Raw genomic sequence first — 16,587 nt, forward strand, 5'->3', positions numbered from 1 at the left:
CCTCACTGTCAGACAAAACGGTCACGGATGGTCACTTGAACCTTCAATGGTCACTTCATAGCACAGCTGTTGAACAGCCGTTTTGGCTGTCAGTGATTAGCCAAGGGGTACGGGATGATTTTAATGAGCTGCACGTGATGTCTTGTTATTGACTTTAAAAAGGCCAGTGCAAAATGGGAATTTCAATCAACATGCCACGATTGTCAAGGGATCAACGGCAGTGTGCCTTGGGCATACTGCAAGGCGGGTTGAGCTACCGTGAGGTGGCACGTCGCCTTGGCTGTTCACACCAGACAATATCGGCCCTGGTGGACAGAGACACCCTCCGCAACTCTGCAGATGACAGACCTTGATCAGGGAAGCCAAGAGTCACCACTGCAAGGCAGGACAGGCAGATGGTCCTAAGTCAGATGGCTTCAGACATTGAGGACTGAGTGGGACAGAATACAGCAGCAATCCATCCAAAGACTGGTAGGCAGTATGCGTCGACGATGCACTGCCTGTATCCAAAACAATGGTGGCCACACACGCTATTGAAAGGGGACTGACATTGCACCCTGTGCTGTTCTGTACTGTAGAACAAACTTATGAGATGGTGTGTCTTGGTCAAAAACTTGACATGTCATTAATAAAATGCCAATGTGTACCAATTGTTGGTTTGTTTTATTTTGAACTGTTACAATTTTATTACATTTCAAACAAGTGGTAAGTTTCTTTTGCGTTTCAGTATATATGTACATAAACAGTGGACATGTTTTTGCTTCATGCATATAATCCAGGTTTTAAAATATTATTTTCTGGAGAGATCAAGGCAGCGGTCTGTTGCCCATACACCACCCAAATATAGGGATGAGTAAATTGTGTAACAAATGTAGGTTTTTGTACATAATTTCGGTTTTACTCAGAGTTTTTAAGGCTGAATAGTGTGAAAATACAGAAGGGTTGCCCATCATAAGTGTTCGTCATGTTTTTGCTTCATATATGTAATCTGGGTTATTTTTTTATTTTGGAAGTGATCAAGGCAGCGGTCTGTCACATACACCACCAGTCGAGAGTTTTAGAACACCCCCATTTTTCCAGTTTTTACTGAAATTTAAGCAGTTTAATGTTTCAATGTATTCTGAAATTAAAACACACAATAAATAAGAAATCATGGAATCGTTTTGTTGAACAAAATTTTTGACTCATCAAAGTAGCCACCTTTTGCAGATATAACAGCCGAACATACTTGTGGCATTCTTTCTACAATGGAAATCAAATATTGTTCGGAGAGTTCTTCTCAACACTGTTGCAGAAGTTCCCACAAATGTGTTGCACTTGTCGGTTGCTTTGCTTTCACCCTTCTGTCCAGTTCATCCCAAACCAGCTCGATGGGGTTTAAGTCTGGAGACTGTGCTGGCCATTTAATGATTTGAAGCCTACCGTCTTCTTCTTTTCTTCTAAGGTAGTTCTGACATAACCTGGAGGTATGTTTTGGGTCGTTATCTTGTTGTAGGATGAACCCCTCACCAACTAGGCGTTGACCAGAGGGTATTGCATGGCGCTGTAAAATGCTGTGGTGTCCTTTTGGTTCAGGATGCCAGTCACTCTGTGCAAGTCACCGACTCTGGATCCAGCAAAAGAGGCCTAGATCATCACGCTTCCTCCTCCATGTTTGACAGTTGGTGTCACACACTGAGGAACCATCCTTTGGCCTACTCGACGGCGTACAAAAACCCTGCGTGATGAACCGAAGATTTCAAATTTTGATTCATCGGTCCATAAGACATTCCAGTTTTCAGTAGTCCACTGGCGGTGCTTCATGGCCCAGGCAAGCCTCTTTTTCTTATTTTGCCATCTGAGCAATGGCTTTCTTACTGCCACTCGACCTGTCAAACCTGTAGCTCGAAGTCTTCTCTTCACAGTTGAAACTGAGACTTCCTTACTTCGACCAGTGTTCAGCTGTGCTTGAAGCTGCTGTCCTGTGAGCCATCTATCACGCAAGCTGTTGACTCTCAGAAACTTGTCTTCTGATTGTGTTGTGGCTTTGGGTCTGCCAGACCTCTTCCTCTGTCAGAGTTTCCTCCAGTTTCCAAGTGCCTTTTGATGGTGTAGAAAACTGTACTCACGGACATCTTGGCTTTCTTTGCAATTTCTCTAAAGGAAAGACCTACCTGTAAGGGTTATAATGCTCTGTCTGTCTTCCTTTGTTAATTGTCTTTTTCTCGCCATTATGATAACAATATACTACTTCCTGCAGTGCAATATTGTCCAAATAATGCTTCAGAGGGAGTAGCAACACAATCTGTTCCAACACTGCTCTTATACAGACAGAGGGTTTGTAACTAAACAAAAGTTGGGACACCTGTCAGAATTGTTTGCATCAACTTTCAAGGCTTAATTTACTTCCATTGCTGCAGAATAGCTGCAGTTGCTAACCCATTACTTGTAACCTAAACTTTTTTTTTAACCTCTGGCAGTTTACCGCTTCGCTTTGTACCATTTCAGGTTATTCACTGGACTTGAACTGCTTAAATTTCAGTAACAACTGGAAAAATGGGGGTGGTGTAAAACTTTCGACCGGTAGTGTATACACCGCCCAAATAAAGGGATGAGCAATTTGTGTGAGATATTCAGGTTTTTGTGCGTAATTTCGGTTTTAACACGAGTTTTCATGGTTGAGTCGTATAAAAATACAGAAGGGTCACCCATCATTTTGAATGGTTTTTCTGCTAGTTTATGTGTATGTATATGTGTGTATATATATATATATATATGTATATAGACTTTTTTGGCATATTTGGGGGTATTGTGATGTATCTCGTTGGTAGAACTTTGTGAATGCCCCATGTAAGACCATGTTGAATCTTTCAGTTTATATCAGTAATGTTACTTACTTGGCCATTTAAATGTTTGTGTTTATTTCAACATTTCATTCCCTGTGTGCTTAACTGATTGTTGGAGTTACTCCAAGCCTCTAAGCTGTAAATCAAACTGTTTGCTGCCGAAGCAGTGAAGGCTTTAGTACATGGGAAATGGTTTGAAGCAGAAGTTGCCGCTTTGTTGAAATCAACCACGCTCGACTATCTGTAGACGCAGTTGGCCTTTGGTGAAGTGTATCAGGTGAAAAGACTTACAGAGAACCTCAAAAACCTAGGACAGGAAGGAGTTTGAGGTCTCTCGAGTTTTCTTATTCACTGCAGTGCCAGGGAGGTAAGCAATCTACAAATCGTATTCTGAAGATCTACAAAATAAACTTGACTCATGAACTGTCATTTTTCAGGCACAGACATAAAAACTTCAGTCAGACAATGTGATACAACTAGAAATGGGAAATTAGGACAACGGTGTGTCTTCTGTCTAAGTGAATGGCACAAAGGCATGGAATTTCAAAGATGAATGATATCACATTGCAATCATTTCATCGCAGATTGTTCACTATTCTGTTACCTACAGGCCCGTGAGACCGTTCTCTGGGCAGGCCGTAACTTGCGGCTTGACCGACCCCTTCCTTTGTGGTTGGCAATGATTCTGTGAATTCTTGGAGCTGACCTTTCCACTTGGCTCCCATCTATCCACTATTCCCACTAAACGACCGAGTAGAGTCAGCATAATGGTGTGACGGTGTAAAGTTTCAGCGCTGACACGACAACATTCTGCATTTTCCGTTGGTGATAAGCTTTTGTCACTCACAATTATATGGACGTTTCAGGCACTGTGCATGATTGTTTTCCTGGAAATTCCATTGTTAACTGTACGTCACATCATTCCTCAGCAAAGCAGAAGTGTGACTATTAAAGACACCATGTGTTGGTGGCATCCTGTAATTCTTCTGAACCTTTATTCCATGAGCATTTGGCTAATAGATGTCTGAACATTTTGGGTACAGTGCAGTCTTCAGGCTTGCTTATTGCACAGTATAATCTCTACAGATGAATACAAGCAAAGTAAAATGAAGAAAACAGCCTCCGACACAGCACTAGAACACAACAAATGTTAAACACCACAATGACAACATAGAGCGTGGTCAATTAATAGCCCTCACATGTCGTTTAATTACTTATCCTCATCTGTTCATCATCTTCATTTGTGTCCCTACTTGTTATGCTGCTTGTCTGTTCCTCGCACAATTTCCCATCCCTTGTCTGCCTATTCCTCTCCCCTCCATTGTTGATATGTCTTCATCCTCTCACCCCCCCACCTGTCATTCATCTGTTCAACAAACCTTGTCCTCTGTATTAATCAAAACGTGCCTGGAACGGGACAGCCAGCCAATCACAATTAATATCCTGACAGATCTGGCAGAGGTTTTTGTGACTGCAGAAGGTTGCCAACACGAGTACACACTCGTACTCAACGCTGAATCCCACCCTCTCTTATTTAACGCAACACACCGTGGGACCGTGGCTTAACAATCACATAAGTGGATAAACGAACAAGGGGAGCAGAGAGATGAGGGAAGGAAACAAAGCAACCTGTAAGTATATGGGGAGCTCACATCTCTGGGCTGACAAGCCTGGGATCAAATCCCAACTCAGTTATAAACTACCATCATGGTATTTTGCATGCAGGGTGAGGCATCAATGGATGTGCTGTCCCTTGCATGTCTTGGCCTTAAGCTGGTTTTATAGTTCTATCAGACAGTTTTATTGTTTTCAAGACCGTTTTTGTTGTTCTCTGCCCGATGTTGTTGTTCTCTGTCCGGTGTTGTTCTCTGTTTGGTGTTTTTGTTCTCTGGCCGCTTTTGTTGTTCTCTAGCCAGTTTTGTAGTTCTACAGCTGGTTTTGTTGTTTGCAGGCCACTTTTGTTTTACTCTTGTTGCTTTTGTTGTTTTCTGGCCAGTGTTGCTTCTCTCTGGCCGCTTTTGTTGTTTTCTGGCCTGTTTTGTTGTTCGAAAGCCCGTTTTGTTGTTCTCTAACTGGTTTTGAAGTTATATGGCCAGTTTTGCTGTTTGCAGGCCACTCTTGTTTTACTCTTGTTGCTTTTGTTGTTTTCTGACCAGTGTTGTTTCTCTCTGGTCACTTTTGTTGTTCTCTGGCTGTTTTTCTTTTTTCTCTGGCCTGTTTGTTTTGTAGTTCTGTGGTCGGTTTTGTTGTTCGCAGACTACCTTTGTTGTCTTCTGGCCAGTGTGGTTGCTCTATGGCCGGTTTTTTGTTCTCTGGCCTCTTTTGTTGTTTTCTGACCAGTTTTGTTCTTTTCTGCCTGCTTTTGGTGTTCTCCGGCCAGTGTTTGTTGTTCTGGCTCGTTTTGTTGTTCTTCCGCCAGACTCTGATAAACGCTGTTGCCGGAGCATGAATACATTTCTTCCTTCAAGTGTTATTTTCCTTGAAACATCTCTCACTCTTGCTGTGCTTCTCCCACAAATAATACAACAACCTTTTCAATGGTTTTTTGCCAGGTAAGAGTCGACCTTTGTTTGTCGAGGTTTTGTGTCGTTTTAACCTGTAATAACAGAGTTTAGGCCAAGTTTTTACTCAATTTTCTCAATCAGCACTGCCCACACTCCCAGGGTTGGGTGAGGTGATAGGTCAAACAAGGGAAGCAGCAAATGTGGTAATTTGATCACGTTCATGTTAGTTTCCATAGAAACCTGACTCCAGTTGCTCTCGCTGGCATTTACAATCTGAAGCTGGTTTTGGCTTTCACTGGCCTTGGCGTTTGGTTACAGTATTTGGAGTTTGTGTTGGCTTATCCGGGTTACTGAAGCCTGGCAGTTAAGAAACAACCAGAAAACACAAATCATTGAATATACAACAGCAACTTGCTTTTCAAAATGAGCTAATGTGCTCCCCGTCCCCCACGCCCAACCATCCAATTTATTCTCTGCCAGACATTGCTGTTTTGTGAGAGGCTGACTTTACAAGGTGTGTATGTGTTTGTGAGACTGGCCCCAAAACACATTTAACCTCATGATGTGCATATCTCGCAACCATATAATAGACATTCTGCTGACATTCCAAGTGCAATTGTAAATCACACCGTGATGCATTCCGAGTTACAAAGTGAAGATAATATAAGTCTGGCTGACTATTGAGTTATGCATTTTTACTTTTTTGTCCAAAGAGTGGTGTTACATTTTATAAACTAGAAGGGTACTCAGTAGAGCGCATACCTCCACCCCGTAATGATAATCCACGAGAACATATCTGGCCCAATGCATTTTTGAAATATCATGCAACACAGTACTACATCGGTTTTGCCCAATCTCTCAATGGTGAAGAATCACTTTAAAAAATAAATAATTATTATATCCAGATCCGGATTTGGATCCGTCCACAACTTTTTGAGACATCCTGCTATATATCATTTTTATCCCGATCTCTCAATGGTGAAGAATCACTCCAAAAATTATAGTAGTTGGATCCGGATCCGGATCTTCACCAACATCTAATCAGTTCGTCCTTGTCACACACCGAACCTGTCTACAAAATTTCATCCAGAACCGTCCACAACGTTTTGAGATATCCTGTACACAAACAAACAGAAAGGGGTGAAAATATAACTCCCTTCACCCTCGGTGGTGGAGGTAATTAGAATGGAACTCAGTAGAGCGCATATCTCTGGCAGGCTGAACAGTTCATGTTTTGTATCTCACCGATGGGCTGTGGATCTGCATTCGGATCTGAACCAAAATCTAATTGGCTTGTTCTTGTCGCCGAGCCAACTCATCCACCTGGTTTTGTTATAATCCACAAACAACTTTTTGATGTATCATGGCAATCATTCTACGTATCATTTTTGGCCATATCTCTCAATGGTGAAGAATCACTCAAAAAAATTCTCGGATCCGGATCCGGATTTTCACCAAAATCGAATCAATTCGTCTTCGTCACACACCCAACCTGCCAACCAAGTTTCTCCAAATCCGTCCACAACTTTAAAAAATACTGTATCTTGCTCACAGACAGACAAACAGACAGACAGACAGGGATGAAAACATAACCTCTGTCCACCGAGGTAAGGATGAAAGAGTGAGAGTGAGATGGCTCATGCAAGAATGAGAATTTCATAATTAAACTGAATACCATTGTTGCATATTGTCCAGGATTTGAGAACTCCGTTGTTTAACTTTATTTCACTGTTGAATTGTCTGAATCGTCCAGAGTCTAGAGACTGAATTCCATTGTTCAACTGAATTCCCTTCCATTTTCTAATTTGTCCACACTCAAGAATCTGAAGTCCATTGTTATTTCCTCACTTATATCACTTAAGTTACATGCCAATTGAATTTTCTCAGGTTTGAACTTTAAACATAATAGTCCTTTACGAAATAACACTGGACTTTAAGGGCCGACATTTCATATCCTCCAAATATGTTTACAATAGAGTGAAACAGATGCCAGAAGAAAACAGTTTTAAAATTGTTTTTCAGCTTTTCTTCACTGCTTAATAAGAAGTTGAACCATAAGCCTCGAACATTTTATCCCAGCATTTATGTCACTACCTTCCTAGTTTTATTATGGAAGAATCATTCATAAATGGATTTTTTAAGCTTCTTCCAAGCTCTGATTTAGCTTCAACAGCTGCTCAAGTTTTCCACTTCCAGTTGTTTTATTTGTTGGATTACAATCCCCCCCTTTCCCTTTCCCTTTCCCTTTCCCTTTCCCTTTCCCTTTCCCTTTCCCGCTCTTCTTTCTCTTTCTCTTTGTTGCTCTTCTTTCTCTTTCTCTTTCTCTTTCTCTTTCTCGCTCTTCTCTCTCTTTCTCTTTCTCTTTCTCTCTTTCTCTTTCTTGCTCTTCTCTTTCTCTTTCTCTTTCTCGCTCTTCTTTCTCGCTCTTCTCTTTCTTCTCTCTCTTTCTCTTTCTTTTTGTTGCTCTTCTCTTTCTCTCTTTCTCACTCTTCTCTCTTTCTTGCTCTTCTCTCTTTCTCGCTCTTCTCTCTCTTTCTCTTTCTCTTTCTCGCTCTTCTCTCTCTTTCTCTTTGTTGCTCCTCTCTCTCTTTCTCTTTCTCTTTGTTGCTCCTCTCTCTCTCTCTCTCTCTCTCTCTCTCTCTCTCTCTTTGTTGCTCCTCTCTCTCTCTCTCTCTCTTTCTCTTTCGCTCTTCTCTCTCTTTCTCTTTCTTGCTCTTCTCCCTCTTTGTTGCTCTCTGTCTCTCTATTCTCTCTTCTCCCTCTTTGTCGCTTCTTTCTCTCTCCTCTCTCTCCACTTTCTCTATCCTCTCTCTCCACTTTCTCTATCCTCTCTCTCCTTTCTCACTCTCCACCCCACCCCACCCCTTTCTCTCTCTCTCTTCCTCTCCACCTACCCCTTTCTCTCTCTCTCTCTCCCCCGTCCCCTCCCCCTCGTGTGTGTGTGTGTGTACGTGTCTGTCCTCCCCTATTTCTCCCCCCTTCGTGTGTGTTTACGTGTCTGCCCTCCCCCCTTTCTCCCTCTCTCTCTCCCCCATGTGTGTATACTTGTCTGCCCTACCCCTTTCTCCCTCTCTCTCTCTCTCTACTGTGTGTGTGTACATGTCTGCCATCCCCCCCTTTCTCCGCTCTCTCTCTACACCTTGTGTGTGTGTACGTGTCTGCCCTCCCCCTCTCTCTCTCTCTCTCTCTCTCTCTCTCTCTCTCTCTCTCTCTCTCTCTCTCTCTCTCTCTCTCTCTCTCTCTCTCTCTCTCTCTCTCTCTCCCGTTTGTGTGTGCGCATGTCTGCCCTCCCCCCCTTTCTCCACTGTGTGTGTGTGTGTGTGTGTGTGTGTGTGTGTGTGTGTACGTGTCTGTCCTCCCCCTTTTTCCCTCTCTCTGACTCTCACTCTCTCAAACTCCCCTGCCTTCCCGTTGAATACCATGATTTTTGATACCACCTGCATCATTTAGTATTTTAGAGGGTGTCACCGTGTAGAAGATAGACGTTCAAATGAACAGTGAATATTGCTTGCTTCTCGGTTACCTTTCTTGATTACATTGTTACATTTTCAGATTCCTTTGTTCAAGAACTTGTATTGCTAAGAGCTGCTGTTATGCATAGCCATCGGACTAAACCAAGAGATACCACACATTGAACACATTCCATGATGGATCTTCTATTTAAAGTAAAACCCTCTACCCTAATACCACTTGTAACAAGTTGGATTTTGAGTTGGATGCAAGTGGTTCGTTTTTTCCTTGGTTCAAGTATGCTCATTGGTCCCCCACCCTTCCCACTTGTAGCTTCTCATACTTTTTTCCTATATCCTTTAACATATTCAGGTGAAACTTAGTACATGGCTTTCATAATGATAAGTTACAGAACAAATTCGAGTTTCATGGCGTTTCATCAATTTTTCACTGAGTTATGCCCTTTTTGGACTTTGAAAGTCTCACATCGATAGGGGACGTGTATTGCAAAGCAATTCTCGCTCTTGTTTTGCATGCTGAGAGCCCCTTTAAATATTTTGAGCTTTATAATGTAGCACTTCAAAAATATCACGAGATTATTATTATCTACCAAACCTTATAATACCTTTTTTATACATGGGGTCGACACTCATTGAAGATCTCGGCAAAAGTTATTGGGGGGAAACAAACCCATCAGGGTAGGGAGAACAGATGGTTCAGAAACGAGACAAAATAGAAGGAATAGTAAAAGGGAAACAGTTGGGACAGGGTTAGCTCGAGTACAACAGCTTGACAGTAAGCATAGGAGACATGATGTGATGGCTCATACAGTCATGAAGTACCAGAAGGAAGAGCACAGAGAACAGATAGATATGAGTTTGTTCCACAGGCAAGTGAAAAGGGGAGAAAGGAGTGAAGGTGAGCAGAAAGTTTCGACTTTGGGAAGAAAACAAGGATATGGTTAATGGATGTTTAACTTCTTGGGGATAGGGAGGGGTTTTGGGACTGTATGTGGCAGGTAGAAATACTGCATGTGAGGTGGTATCGGAGAACATGAATCCGCCAACTTGGTTGCATGAAAAGAAACAGTCCATCTGCTTCAGCTTAATCCTAAGAGGTACTAACTTCATGAAAAACTTGTCGGTCCGTGAGTCCCTAGTCACCTGCGATTGACATGGCACCACCAAAACGGGCATATTATGTTTTTGGTGCAAAAAATGGAAAGCAAAAAGATCTCTGAGAAGAAAGTAAAACTTGGGATGAAGGTATGTGATGTTATTAAGTCTTAGCCTGTGGGGTTTAGAGGGTCCCCCAATAAATTATTTCCTCCAGCCCCCGAGTGGCTAGAGCCAGCATTGCTTGCATGCGAGACCTCATTGGAAGGTTGGGTGTTTTAGGCCTTGTGACAGCACAATAGTTAATACGGCACTTTCGAAATGACGTAATCTACTCCAAAATGCTTGATGCGCTGTGCAGAAACCCCAGGAAATTGGCCTGTTTGGGGCAAAATAAAATGTATTGTTACGGTGCCGGTGATCGGCCGCGAACCGACCGCTCCGACGGAGCCGAAAGTCGAGTCGGCTCGACCGATCGCCCGGAATATAGATCGCCGCCTGGATAAGTCTGAGTCGATGGGTCCTTGTATAAGAACCGAAATATGCCAATGGGCAGACCACGTGGGGTAAGGTCGATTGCCAATCTTCAATGTACCTAAATACCCATGTGATCCAACTACCGGGGTATTCCACCCTTGACGGAACTCGTACGGAACAAGCCGCTGAGGCAAGCCTGTCCCGTGCGCGATTCCGAGCGGCTTAATCACCGAGAACCGTCGGTCCAAATGTCCCCCTTTTACGGCAAACCAACGGCTTCTAACTCCCAACGCACGAAATGCTCAGTCAATGAAAGAATCAACGCGACGAGCTGAAAACATTTAACAATTGGGGTATTTATTAATAATAATGGGGAACTAGGGAAGCACGTCAGAGCAGAACTATACCGACTATATGAAATGCAATGCAAACATTTACAGCACACAAAGCACTTAACAATTTCCTACTTATTAGACGGGCCCACGGACACACGTTCGCACACGCACACACCCAAGAAATGGTGGCTGAGGCCTTTAATAACGGGCTCCAGCTCGGAGGACAGGTGAGCTGAAACCCAGGACCTATCTCGAACCTCTGCACCTCGTGTGGTCTTCAAGTTGTTCGGACCCGGGCTCCAGCGAGAGCAAGCTGGACCCAATCGCCGTGAGCCGCAATCCTTCCCGAGCTCCAGCGAATCCTCCCGTGCTTCTCAACACGTGCTGGTGAAACGAGGCGCCGATCCTTCCCGTTGATGTGCCGCTTCCCCGTGGAACCACCTCCAAGATGAGGTCGATGAGTCGCACCAAGCCGGGAACCAAAACTGAGAACAAAGAGCTCCACGAACCAAGAAGAAGAAGCCACCACTCGCAGCTCGAGCCGAGCGACCAGCTCAACTCTCTTACAAACAAAGCAGCTCGAAGCAAAAAGCTCTCCCGAGCCAAGCAGAAGCCGAAGCTCACTGAACCACCAAAGCAGAAAGTCTTCAAAAAGCCTTCTCCCGAGCCAGGCCGCAGCCGAAGCTCTCCCAAGCCAAGCAGGACCCGACGGCCTGCTGAACAACGACTCAGCAGAAGCAAAAAGCTTCCGAAAGCCTCAACCCTAACCCAAGCCAAACAGGACCCGACGGCCTGCTGAACGACCACTACTCTCCTCGAACAAAGAAAGGATCTCCTCTTTATCCTTCTCCACCCCCTCCCCCGCGCCCGGCGTGACTCGTGCCCTCGTGATCCATCCCCCGCTCAACCACGGGTGGGAGGGAGTTGTTGACGTCATGAATCGCGGGACGGAAGGGCTCTTCTTCCTCTTCGCAGAAGAGGGGGAGGGACGTCTCCATTTTTCGCTCATTCACTATTAAATCGATCCGCAGCGCATCTAATCGATTTCTGAACATTTAAACAATGGAACGTGAGCTATCAAGGGAACAAGCACTTATCGACATTGCTGACTAAAGAAACCTGTATGTTGTGTGCTATCGAATTCAAAATTCGTAACAGTATTATGTATCCGGGATAAGATTTGTGACTTGGAATGGTTCACCAAGCTTCTGAAAGAAGCCAAAAATGCTTGGAAAAGTACCTGAGAGAAAGGGCTGTGTCTCCGCACAACAAAAGAGTTGGAGAACTTTCTCAGCTCACCGAACGGGCAGCCGCTCGGAGGACAAACTCCCGACCATGTGGGTTGGTGCAACACATGAGTGGGCGGTTGTGTTACGCACACCTCCCGATGGATGAATGGACTGTGTATCTGGACTAGGTACTTCTGAACCCGATGGGAAGGACATATCTGGGGCTTGTGCATGTGCACTTGCACAGGGCAAGTTTAAAATGATGATATTTGCTATTCATCATATTAGGATGGTGGGGGGAGGCAGGATTGGGAGCTGTATATGCTGTAAGGGCCGTTATAAATACAGTATACTGCGTGTATTGTTTGTTTGGTTCTAGGGCCGCAAGATAAATTATACTAGATTTTTGCATCCAAGGCTAAAAGTTGAGGTGTGTGTGTGTGTGTGTGTGTGTGTGTGTGTGTGTGTGTGTGTGTGTGTGTGTGTGTGTGTGTGTGTGTGTGTGTGTGTGTGTGTGTGTGTGTGTGTGTGTGTGTGTGTGTGTGTGTGATATGCACGGCCAAAGGTAGAATATACAAATAGTAAATGGTACGAACACGACACCACTCATCCAAGGATAATTTCCTTATTCCCTTCTCTTCTCCCCCCCCTCCCCCTTTGCCTTTCGCAGTAGGAGTCAAACACAACAAAACTATTATCAAGACATTCTGTCCTTCAGATGACAACTTAGGTCCCACTGTTCTGTCCATTTTAAGGATGTGCATCTTAAATAAGACATGGTATCTCAAAAAGAAGTAGGCCATTGTATGACAGGACGTTGAGCAAATTGTCTGATTAAATCTTATGGGATGAAAGTTCATTTTAATGGGACGTTGATGTTAAGTTTGATTGAATAATTGTAAGAATAAAGCGAGTACATTGACAACAAATAAACGAATTGATGAAGTGTGTGGATATGACATCGGCTTGATGGGTCAATTGGCCTTCTCCTGTGTAAAAGTTTGCGTGTTCAGTGTATCCTTGTAATACCAGATAATGCAGTATTAACTAATTAATTAATTAATTACAACTAACAGCTCGGTCTTTCAAACAGTAAATTCCCTCAAATTTGTCGGGATTATTGGAGGCTTATCCTTTAGGAAGAATTGTTGGATGAGGTTTTAAGTAATGCTCCTCCATTCCAGGAGGAAAATGGGAATAAATTGTTAATTTTATCGAAGAATAACATCACAAATCCCTTACTGGTGGGGCAGTGTTCCTTCAGGTTATGAAAGGGACACATTAATTGGGAAGTCTTTGTTGGGGATTTATGGTCCCTTGAAACGTGGAACCACTTGCTAAGGTAAATAAATGGTTGAAAGGAAATTTAGTAGTGTAAAAGCAAATAAACCTTAAAAAAACCATATGCTTGAGGCTATAATAGTCAGTTGTAAGGTAAATCTGGAGAAGAGTTTAACATCAGCCTTTTCAGGATTCCCAACTACCTGGTCTTAAAGTATCCACCTCCGTGTGTGTGTGTGTGTGTGTGTGTGTGTGTGTGTGTGTGTGTGTGTGTGTGTGTGTGTGTGTGTGTGTGTGTGTGTGTGTGTGTGTGTGTGTGTGTGATATTAGTGTGTATAATATGTCACTTATGATATGTGTATATAACTGAGGAGGATGGAAATGAGTCTCTGGGCCTCACTTTAACATCACAGACAGGTCAGTGATCTTTTTGTCTTCCACCACATCATTTCTTGTCTTCCACCTTCTACCCTCTCCTTGCTCCTCCCCCCTCCTGTATTTTCGGGAAAGTGCACGCGGTCTGCCAGTTACACCCTTCTGATAAAACTTCCAGACTCACTGCTCACCACCATGCATTCATTTCTCTTTTTTTCCCCACCTGTGGGACCAACTTCTTCAGTCTCTTCAATTACATGTGTATGTATATGTATATATATATATATATGTATATATATATGTATATATATATATATATATATATAATGTATGTATTATTACGGCTGTGGAAATTCGCAGAGCACCATATAGGTCCTTAGATCAGTTATGCTGGTAAGTCTGTGCTCAGATATATTTCCCCACCGTTGTTTTACAGGCAATTATTCGTGTGCAGGGCTGTGAATCTTCAGTTAGCCGTTTTTCTTTTGCTATCGTTATTTTGGATCAACCGCTTCGCAACAACCACCTCCACCACCAACATCGCTCTTATCAACCGCTCCACAACAACCACGATCACCACCACCACCTTCTCGTCAACTGCCAGCATCCCCACAGACAACGAACAGCCGCTTCAGAACAACCACCTTAACTACCACCGCCCAACCACACCACCCTCACGACCACCACAAAACGCCAGCCACGCCACCATTACAACAACCACCGTAACCACCACCGCGTTTCCACCTCAACAATGGTTACCAGAAGCCTGGTTTGTCGAGGGAAAGCAGGCAGACGACCCTTCCCTCCCCCCTCCCCCGAACGAATGGCGTCTCCGTGGCCAACACGAGAGATTCCACACTGCAAGTGGAAAAAGACAAATACAGCGGCGAGGGAGCGTCCCCGATTTGGCGGGAAAATGCTTCCTTCGAGAAGTTTCCCGCGCGTGCTGGAAGGAGGGGCGGGAGGTGAAAAGGGGGCGGGGCTTGGTGATAAAGAGGCGCAACGCGAGCACGGGGGAGCTTGTGCTGAGGAGAGTCGCGGCAGTGGTCGCTCTTGGCGCCATTGTAGGAGAGTCTCTGGAGGTGGCAGAAACGCGAGCGCTGAAGAGAAGGTCTGAGGCGTGTGTGTGTGTGTGTGTGTGTGTGTGTGTGTGTGTGTGTGTGTGTGTGTGTGTGTGTGTGTGTGTGTGTGTGTGTGTGTGTGTGTGTGTGTGTGTGTGTGTGTGTGTGTGTGTGTGTGGACGCTAAGGCTCCAGGCTCGCTCGCTGGATCGTGCTAGCTGGATTGCTCTGGGCTCTCTGGATCGAAGGCACTTTGAGGGGGTCGGTGGTCGTGGCAGAGTCACTCAGGATCGTGTGCGAGTCGCCTCTCTGGGTCGGATCGAGGAGGACTCGAGCTCGAGGATCCACCACCCGGTCACATTTTTCCTTCCTTCCTTTCTTTATTTTCTTTTGGGCTTTTGTGTGTGTGTCTGTGGCGCCGTGTCCTTAAGTAAACCTGCTTAAGTATAAAAAAATGACCGTTTTTACAGCCATTTTTCCCTGCTGTGCAGGGGTTGGGCTTTTTCTTGAGGCAATGTTTTATGGCCGGATGCCCTTCCTGACGCCAACCCTGGTCGCCTCTTACGACACACAGGGATATGGTACACCTATTCTTACCGGGGCATACACCGGGACCAGTACACTGGTACTCATTTCACCGACCTCGGAAGGATGACAGGCTGAGTCAACCCCCTGGTGTTAATTCAGCAGCCAACGGGACTTGAACTCAGGACCCTGGGATCCCAAGCCACCACCCTAACCACTAAGCCAACACCAGGCTGCTTAAGTGACTGTATATAATAATAATAGAGAATGGCTGTAGGTCTTTGGTCCTCCTGTCCCCTACCCCCATTCCCCCATTGCATACTGTTTGTATATTGCTTCATTGCTTGCGTCGCGTGTATAAATAAATGTGCCTGTCTCAATGTACTTGTTCGTGCGTCTTTTTCACCATTTGAGTTGCCATCGCTGCGTACGGAATATTGGCGGGCTTTTTAATAGCCGATAAAGTGATCGGGTCCGGCGAGGTCAGGCGATAAACCACCGCTCGGCAATCGCATACAAAACGAGCTGTGGATAAGTGACTCGTTTTGTACCGGCCTCCGCCGAGGTATCGATCCCCGGCATTCCTGTCTGCGCAAATAATTAGGTATATCGACAATTCGGCGATTGACCCTGTAGTGCGTGGACAGGAGAGTTGGCAGGTCTATGGTGTGATTAAAAACACACCCGGAACTGGGTTCCGGCGTTTGATCCGGAAGGCTGTGACTGGATTGCTCGTCTGGTGGGCGTACGGCCGCAATTTGGTTAAACGCCGTCGTCCGCACGCCGGCGGGCGAGAAACCACAACAATATATATATATATATATATATATATATATATATATATATATATATATATATATATATATATATATATATATCAACCATGATTCATGGACCAAGTTGTCTCTTATCTGTGCTGTCACCAACAGAGCCCTCCCAACCTGTGGATAGATTATCCTATTCATCCATGCTTATACGTCCGTTATGTCCTTCCGTGCTTATATTATTATCTGAACCTCCTGGGTTTAATTGATTAGGTGAGAGCTAATTGGTTATTCCCTCCATTCACAGGTGAGAGATGTGGGTGGGTCTTCGTTTTTCATTTATATGTTGACTGCTTTTGGCATTTACACGTTGTACATGCTTCGGAGCTGTGGAGATATGCATTTCTGTCTGCGCTGTCACTGATGATTCGCCAACAAGCAATGAAACTGGTCCGGCAACTGAGGGGGTTTGTAGCATTGAGATTATCCTGTGTGTCCTATTTGTGAACATCTTTACAGCTGTGGAAGAACTCTGGGAAGGGTTTGAAACAGCAAAGGGATTACCTTGTGGAGCCTTTCATGGTTGCTTTATGCAGCTTCTTCAGCGAGAAGAGCATGGGAGGAGTCTATTTATTTGTATAATCCTA

General features: G+C 44.4%; 1 protein-coding gene across 3 annotated transcripts in view; it reads left to right on the forward strand.

Annotated features, from left to right (window-relative positions):
• The window catches only part of LOC147030239 (uncharacterized), a 150,325-nt gene that overhangs the window by 41,313 nt on the left and 92,425 nt on the right, over positions 1 to 16,587 (forward strand). Inside the window, exon 1 of one of the 3 annotated variants that reach the window (XM_085874100.1) lies at positions 4,382 to 4,456. The exons of the other annotated variants lie outside the window; for them this stretch is intronic. The gene's annotated coding sequence lies outside the window, so the exon portion shown is untranslated. Of the gene's footprint in view, positions 1 to 4,381; positions 4,457 to 16,587 lie in introns of those variants that run through there. 3 annotated transcript variants of the gene reach the window in all.

Source organism: Eptatretus burgeri, chromosome 3, assembly GCF_056783735.1.
Source record: "Eptatretus burgeri isolate ZD-2024b chromosome 3, Ebu_testis_v1, whole genome shotgun sequence".
NCBI classification, from domain to species: domain Eukaryota; kingdom Metazoa; phylum Chordata; class Myxini; order Myxiniformes; family Myxinidae; genus Eptatretus; species Eptatretus burgeri.